This window comes from Nanorana parkeri, unplaced genomic scaffold (genome assembly GCF_000935625.1).
Source record: "Nanorana parkeri isolate BGI_ZX_2015 unplaced genomic scaffold, ASM93562v1 scaffold194, whole genome shotgun sequence".
NCBI lineage: Eukaryota > Metazoa > Chordata > Amphibia > Anura > Dicroglossidae > Nanorana > Nanorana parkeri.
This window is the reverse complement of record NW_017306462.1, coordinates 380,624-388,239: the sequence shown is the minus strand read 5'-3', so window position 1 is coordinate 388,239 and position 7,616 is coordinate 380,624.

Below are 7,616 nucleotides of genomic sequence, written 5' to 3'. Positions count from 1 at the left end.
CCTTATCACTACAATTGTTCAGGCTCAGAAACTCAGAGAGCATTGAAGCCAAAGCATTATACTATGACAGCCAGGCAACTAGAATTAACAATGACAACCTCCCTAGTTCTCTCCTGAACTGTGTACACACGACCACCTTCATTGTAGACGCTGAAACACAACAAATCCAAATTGAGGCAAAATTCCACCTACAGGTGAAACTCGAATAATTAGAATATCGTGCAAAAGTACTTGCAGTAAGTGCTGCAAAAGGGGCCCAAACCAAGTACTGAGTACATATGCATGCTTGTAATTTTCAGAGGTCCGATATTGTTCTATGTACAATCCTTGTTGTATTGATTGCATGTAATAATCTACTTTTTTGAGGTTGTGGATTTGGGGTTCTTGGGGTTTTCATGAGCTGTAAGCCATAATCATCACAATTATGACAAATCACGGCTTGAACTATCTTGCTTTGCATGTAATGAGTCTATATCATATATTAGTTTCACCTTTTAAGTTGCATTAGTGAAATAAATGAACTTTGCACGATATTCTAATTATTCGAGTTTCACCTGTATATAAACTTATTAAAATAAAATTCATATATACTGTATGTTCGTTTCCTCTTGGCAGTTAAACTCCAATTTCCTGCTTGGGATAATTTAAAATGTATCTAAAGTCAAAATGTATTTCCTAGTTTGAATATACTAGTAAAGGGTTAAAAACTTTGTATTCTGTCCGTGTCCCATTGGAGAGATGTCCTTATACTTCCTGTCCCAGAGACACAACAGGAAATGAGTGTGAATCTTTGCAAATTGGGTGAAATCCTCTTTTAGACAGTTGTCACTGGAACAGTGTCCCCATAGACTTTCCCTCAATTTCTGTTCCAGTGACAACTGTTAAATTTTGGATTGGAACATAGAAAACATTTGCTAGTCGGTTGACCAGCATCAAGTTTTTGTGGAAAAGCATGGACAATCTCAAGGTTACAAATCCATCTCCAGAGATCTTAATGTTCCTCTGTCCACTATGCGCAACATTGTCAAGAAGTTTACAGCCCATGGCACGGTAGCTGATCTCCCTGCACATGGACGAAAGAGAAGAATTGATCAAAGATTGCAACGAAGGATTGTTTGAATGGCAGATAAAGACCCTCGATCAACTTCCAGAAAAATTCAAGCTGACCTTCAGGCACAGGGTACAACTGTGGAAGCTCGCACTAAATGTCGCCATCTGAATGAAAAGGGACGCTATGGTAGGACACCCAGGAGGGCCCCACTGCTGACACAGAAACATAAATAGAAAACAGATTGGAGTTTGCCAAAACTTACCTGAAGAAGCTAAAATCCTTTTGGGAGACTGTGCAGTGGACAGACGAAAACAAAATTACAGCTTTTTTGGTAAGGCCCACCATTCTACTGTTTTTAGAAAAAGAAATAAAGTATTTAAAGAATAAAATACAGTCCCTACAGTCAAACATGGTGGAGGTTCACTGATGTTTTGGGGTTGCTTTGCTGCTTCAGGCTCTGGATGTCTTGACTGTGTGCATGGCATTATGAAATCTCAAGACTACCAAATAATTCTGGGGTGCAATGTAGGGCCCTTGTCAAAAAGTTGGGTCTCCGTCAGAGGTCATGGGTCTTACAACAGGACAATGACCCAAAGCATGCGTCAAAAAGCACCCAGAAATCTTTTCAAAGCGCTGGAGAGTACTGGACTGGCCAGCAATGTGTCCGGATCTCAATCCCATAGAACACCTGTGGAGAGATCTCAAAACAGCAGTTGGGAAAAGGAACCCTTCCAATCTGAGAGACCCAGAGCAATTGGCGAAAGAAGAGTGGTCCAAAATTCCTATAGAGAGGTGTAAGAAACTAATTGGTTACAGGAAGCAATTGATTTTTAGCTATTTTTTCCAAGGGTTGTGCTACTAAATATTAATTGAGGGTGCCAATAATTTTGTCCTGTCCATTTTTGGAGTTTTGCGTGGAATGTGTCAGGTTTGGCTTTTTCTTCCTCCACTTTGTGCCATACCAATACAGTACGCCTGAAAAGGTGCATGTACTACTTTGGGCCGTTTTGTTGCACGTTTCCCTTGGGATACAGCCAAGTAGCCTTCGGAAACTGACTTTTTTACCGCGAAAAAACGCACGACGGTCGCGCGACAGACGCGCATATGCAATACGCATAGGTGTGAACGAGACCTAACTCCTAAACTGCCCTAAGATAGGACAAACCCATACTTCAGCAGCAACTGCCCATGCTATAGGCTATTAGTGTATGGGTGCCGGCAGCTTGAAACTATTTTATTCTGATATGGTAGGCCTCTGCCATCAGAGGAGGTTAGTAAACACCTATGGGGGAGATTCAGTCCTTCAGCCCTGCAGATATGTCATTTGGCATCCACTAGAATCCTTTGAAATGTGCTGTATTTAATACAACTGAATTGTAATATGGGAAGCAGCATTCCCTCAAATAGATATAAATAAGAGAGCCAAAAGTTTAAATGCAAACTAGACTGTTAGAACCATCAGCTTTAACCTTTTCTGACTCATCCAAACAATTGGAAACACAAAATTGCATTCAAAAATGACCTTGAACTCTATCTGGAAACCATCTTATGCATCAAGTGTCTTATTGTTATTATTTGCATAAGAACATGATGGAAAATAACTGATTATGATTGTATGTGCATTACATAAACTCCAGTACATCTACAGAGCCAACCAAAGGGTGAAATCTGACCGCAAATCACTGGTGTTATTATTATTTTTTCATTTGTATATTTCCTACAAGACTACAAATATTCCTACCGCAGAAACATGGCTTGAATGTGCCATATTTTTAAGATAATAGCTCTTGCAGGGTTACTCTACAGAGCAGCTTGTACAAAAAAGCATGGATAATGGAAAGGAACCTTTCAGAGAAGGTGGTTTACTCCATGAAGTCTACAGATCCCGCATGTCTGGAACTGTTACAGGAAAAATCAGACATTTTTTCTACCAGCAGTTATGGCTGCCTTAAAGCGGACCTTAACTCATTCTTTAAATAACAACAAAGACACCTTTAGAAATGTTTAGTAATGACAATCTAAAAACACATACTTCTAGATAATTGCCAGCTTTCTATTCTGTATATACCTTATTTCTCTTTTTTCCACCCAGTCTTCTGACAGTGGCTATGTTTACTAAGGGCAGATTACTAGGTCTCCTTTTACTTCCTGGATTTCTGAAACACATCTGGCTATACATGTGACTAGGACATGTGACCATGCAAATCATCTCAGGTTAGGAAAATGCCTTTCCGTGAGATTACAGATGAGATTTCCCAGCTAATGCTCTGCTGATGACAAAGCAATCCCAGCGTGTATTGCTTTGCCAAACTGAAGTCATTTTGCCCTTTCACAGCAGGAAGTGAAGGCTCTGCAAGTGTAAGTATTTCAAAATCACAGCATTTTACACCTGACATGTCTATGTTATTATTACTCATCATAGAGGGATGCATTGGTAGAATTTGATTTTTGAGTGTAAAGGTTCACTTTAAAAAAGTTCATGTACCCGAAAAAAACAAGTGCCTCTCTTGTCAGTTTGCTGCATTCTGCCAGCTGTTTGCTTATGTTAATAGAATGAAATGGTAAATTATAACAATGGAAGTCTGGCATCCATAACAGGTGAAGAAACTCTTGCTTACTGCCCCTTCTTCTGGTTCATGACCTCCTCTGTACATAGGTGACAGGACAATCCTCCTGTACTACATCTAAGAGCAATGATTTACTTTCATTGGAGCATCTTCCCCATTGTTCCTAATGATTCCTCTGGCGGAAGATATCCTCATCAGAAGACGCCTCTAACTCACATCATGTGCTGCAGTAGTAAGCTGGCATCTAGACTCCAGGACTCCTGGCCATCTATAATCTCACCTCTTACTCAAGCCCCCCACCCCCCCTTTTCTGGTCAGATTACTCTGAACACCTTCACAAAGAATCTTTTACGACAACAGAAATAACTTGACTTTCACACATTTTATGGAACTGCAATGAACTTGAACACGACTTACAGTAGCTTTGTCACCAACTGTCCATTTATTCAGCAGGGTGTAAAGTCATAGCCGGAAGTTCGAGCGCTACTGCGCATGCGCGGGTCCCAGTCTTCCAGGTTGCCGGAAAATATGTGCTAGTGCGCATGCGCGCACAACGGAACGTGGCGCACAAGAAGTGACACTCTGGGGTGTGAGACAGGAGCCGCAAGGGAGGCCTCCTCAGCTCATTAGTCCTCCACCAGGTACGTGATACAGGGTCACAGATGGGCCTCTTCATAGTAGAGTGACCTGCCATAGTTATTGGGGATTGGCCTTGTCACAGTAAATAAAGGTAACTACCTGCTGAATGGAACTACTCCACATATCAACTAAGCACTACACCCTGCATGCAATCCATCTTTTTCCCACCTGTGCCCTCTTGATTGGTCTGGGCAAGTTTGCCACATGCTACTATGTTTACTAATAAGAGACAGAACACAGAATGCTTCTAGGACAGTTTGGACAAATTCTCTTTGAAAATGTACCCTAATGTGTTAAAGGAGAACTATGGGGTTAAGTCTTTTCCCCATATTTCTCCTTAGGGTAACGGGAGGACACAAACTAGCGTCCTCCCGTCACCCTAGGCTCAGTATACCGCGAGCTGTAGCTCGCGGGTATACTGAGACGCCGCAGAGCCAGCTGTACCCGCCCCTCCCCCGTCCGTTCCGCCAGTCAGCGCTGGAGGATCGGAGCGGGGAGGGGGGAATCCAGCCCCTCCCCTGTCACGGCAGAGAGCCGTGACAGGATCGAGAGGTGAGCGAACGCCGGTATGTGTTCGCTCACCTCCTGATCTACTGAGCCGACCTGTGACAGTCTCATTGTCACCAGTTGGCTAGAACTATGAGGTGAGTGAAAAGCACTCACCTCATAGTTCTTCTTTAACCATTTTGTCTCCTGATAGGCTGTTAAACCTATAAGTTATCAAGGCATTCAGCACACCAAGGGTATAATAATAGGGAGCTGATTTTGTGTTGAGGGCATCTAATCGATTGTGAACTATTAAATTAAATTACCTTTAATCTACCTTAGTCCTTAATCTACAAGATAATTAATCTCTCAGCATCATTAATATGATAGTACCTGTATTTATGGATTTCAGTGGAGATAAGACAAGATGTCTTTCTTAAGCACGTAGACACATACTTTTCCATCCCAGTAAATAATTCAAACACATCATTCAGCACTGAAATTGATCAGTCTTTATCACTTTTCCACCAGCAGACTACACCCATCTCATGTACAAATGTTTCACTTGACCAGCGTTGAAGTGTTGAAATTTACCGGTAACAGCACAGATGTTTTAACCAAAACTACCTGACAACACCCACAAATGTTGTTGAAGCAGCAGTAGGAAAAAAAAAACAAAGACATTACATTGAGACTAGAGCAAGGAGTGGTTAGAACTAGGAATGAGATCAGGGTTTGCCGTTACCGCGGGTTCAATGCAAATCTTGCATGTTAAAAATTCGTAGACCCGGCAAATATGCTGAAATTCACAAACGTAACAATAATGCACTGCCTTTAAACTTTGGTCAACTGGCTTAGAAGGGCCAAGAAGGGGGCTTTTGGATAATGTAGCCCCGTCACTATAACTGGTAGAGGTTACAGCAGCCATATTGACAGTGGGCTTTAGCTCTGATAGGGGAAGCATAGGAAGTGCTGCTGTCAAAATGCACAGACAGGGATTAGTGTAGGCCTTGTAGGCACTAACAGGTATGGTAATGTAGAAGGAAAGGCTACACAATAGATGGCCTTTCTTAAAATGGTGACAAAAGTGGAAAATGCTTAGGCGACATGCAACAGTACAGCAGTTTATAGTTTCCTTTGGGAGAGCATGCGACAGGGTTATATACAGGTCGGAGATTGTGTGAGACAGGTGCAATGAACTACCCCATAACACAATGCACCCAAAGAAGCACCCAAAAGTTATATCAGTAGGGCAATAGAGCAATCTGGTATTTTCATCAAAGCTAGCTATTAAATTAAAAGTACATGATTGTTTTTAACATTTTTGGTATGCCTGTTTTCTCCATTGTTTCCATGTATTCTCTTCTTTAAGTAATAATTCAATATGATTTTCAAGGGGGTTTTTCGTAATAGTGTGTTTTCTGAGATTTGATATATTTGTTGCAATATTATTATTTTCATTTGCGTAATAAAAGTCAGGTTTTATGTTTTGAAATTTGTTAGTTAATGGCTTCATTTACTTTTAATGTGGATCATCCAATAGAATATCCCTATTAAAGGCATGATTTACTTCATGGCAATAAATAAAAATAGACTTTCCCAGTGAAATTATCATGTTAGCTTACAGGAAATTTTAGTGGATGGGTTTACATCTTTTTTAGTAAATTATGGTTGTGTTCTTTGAATTTCAGTGCCGGGATAAATTTTTTTTACATTTCTACTTTAGCCTGCCTGTGTTCACAGATCTGTACACCCAATAATTATTTTAAGGATCAATATATGTCAATAACTAATTCATAGCTAACTATTCAATTGTTAACACCTTAGCTATGTCTTTTCTATAAATTGGGGTCTTTTTACTTTTTTTTTTTTTTTTTTAGATTATACCTTTTAGATTGGGTTGATTAGAGCACATTTGTTTGTGACAGTCTGTTCAAGAGTTGCCTTTTTTCACAGCACCTCACTGCAGCCTTTGAAAAAAACTTATATAAACACTGTGCACCCAAAAAACCACACACCCTAGATGCACAGCAGCTGCATCTGCTGCTGTATGTTATGTTTTCATCAGGCTTTAACAACAAACAAGAGGCCACACTGTCTGTTAACCCAACATGGTATCGCCCCGACTATGTAACATGGTGGCCTCCGGTCACATCACCGTCCAACGGCCACAGTCAGCCAAGATTGACGTGATTCTGATGAAGGGGTCTTGCCCCTGAAAAGCATCCATCTTGGCTGACTGTGGCCGATGGACGGTGATGTGACCGGAGTCTACCGTGTTACATAGTCGGGGCAATACCATGTTGGGTTAACAGACAGTGTGGCCTCTTGTTTGTTGTTAAAGCCTGATGAAAACGTTTGCTTGTGAGTACATTTATCCCTTGTTTTATTTATCCTAATAAACGATTTTACACACGGAGGCTGCACTCTGTTCCCTTTTGTTTTCTATGTTCGTGGTGGAAGCCCCAGAGCCTTGGATGAGCAGCCCCTCAAGTCTGTGTGAAAAACTGTGATAAACTGTTGAAAACTTTGAGTATGCAACATCAAGTGGATCGTTCAGCTGGCAGCCATTAGCGCCAAGAGTTAAAGAAAACTTTTTGTCTGATGTGAATAAATAAAAGATTACACGTAAGTGTACACAAGGGCTGCAACCTGGAAGCTGCTCTGCCACAAAGTTCATCACTACTTCCAGGGAGCACTGGTGAATACCAGGCAGCTACTTAGATTCTGCACCTTGGCTCTTGGGCAAATAGTTCACTGGCACCACATTTTCAAATAGGCACAGGCATAAATGTAGAAAAACAAGGCAGTGAGAACAGAAGGCACAGAGAGTTCTTTCCCAAAATAATTAGAGCTTCTTTGGATTAGAGGGG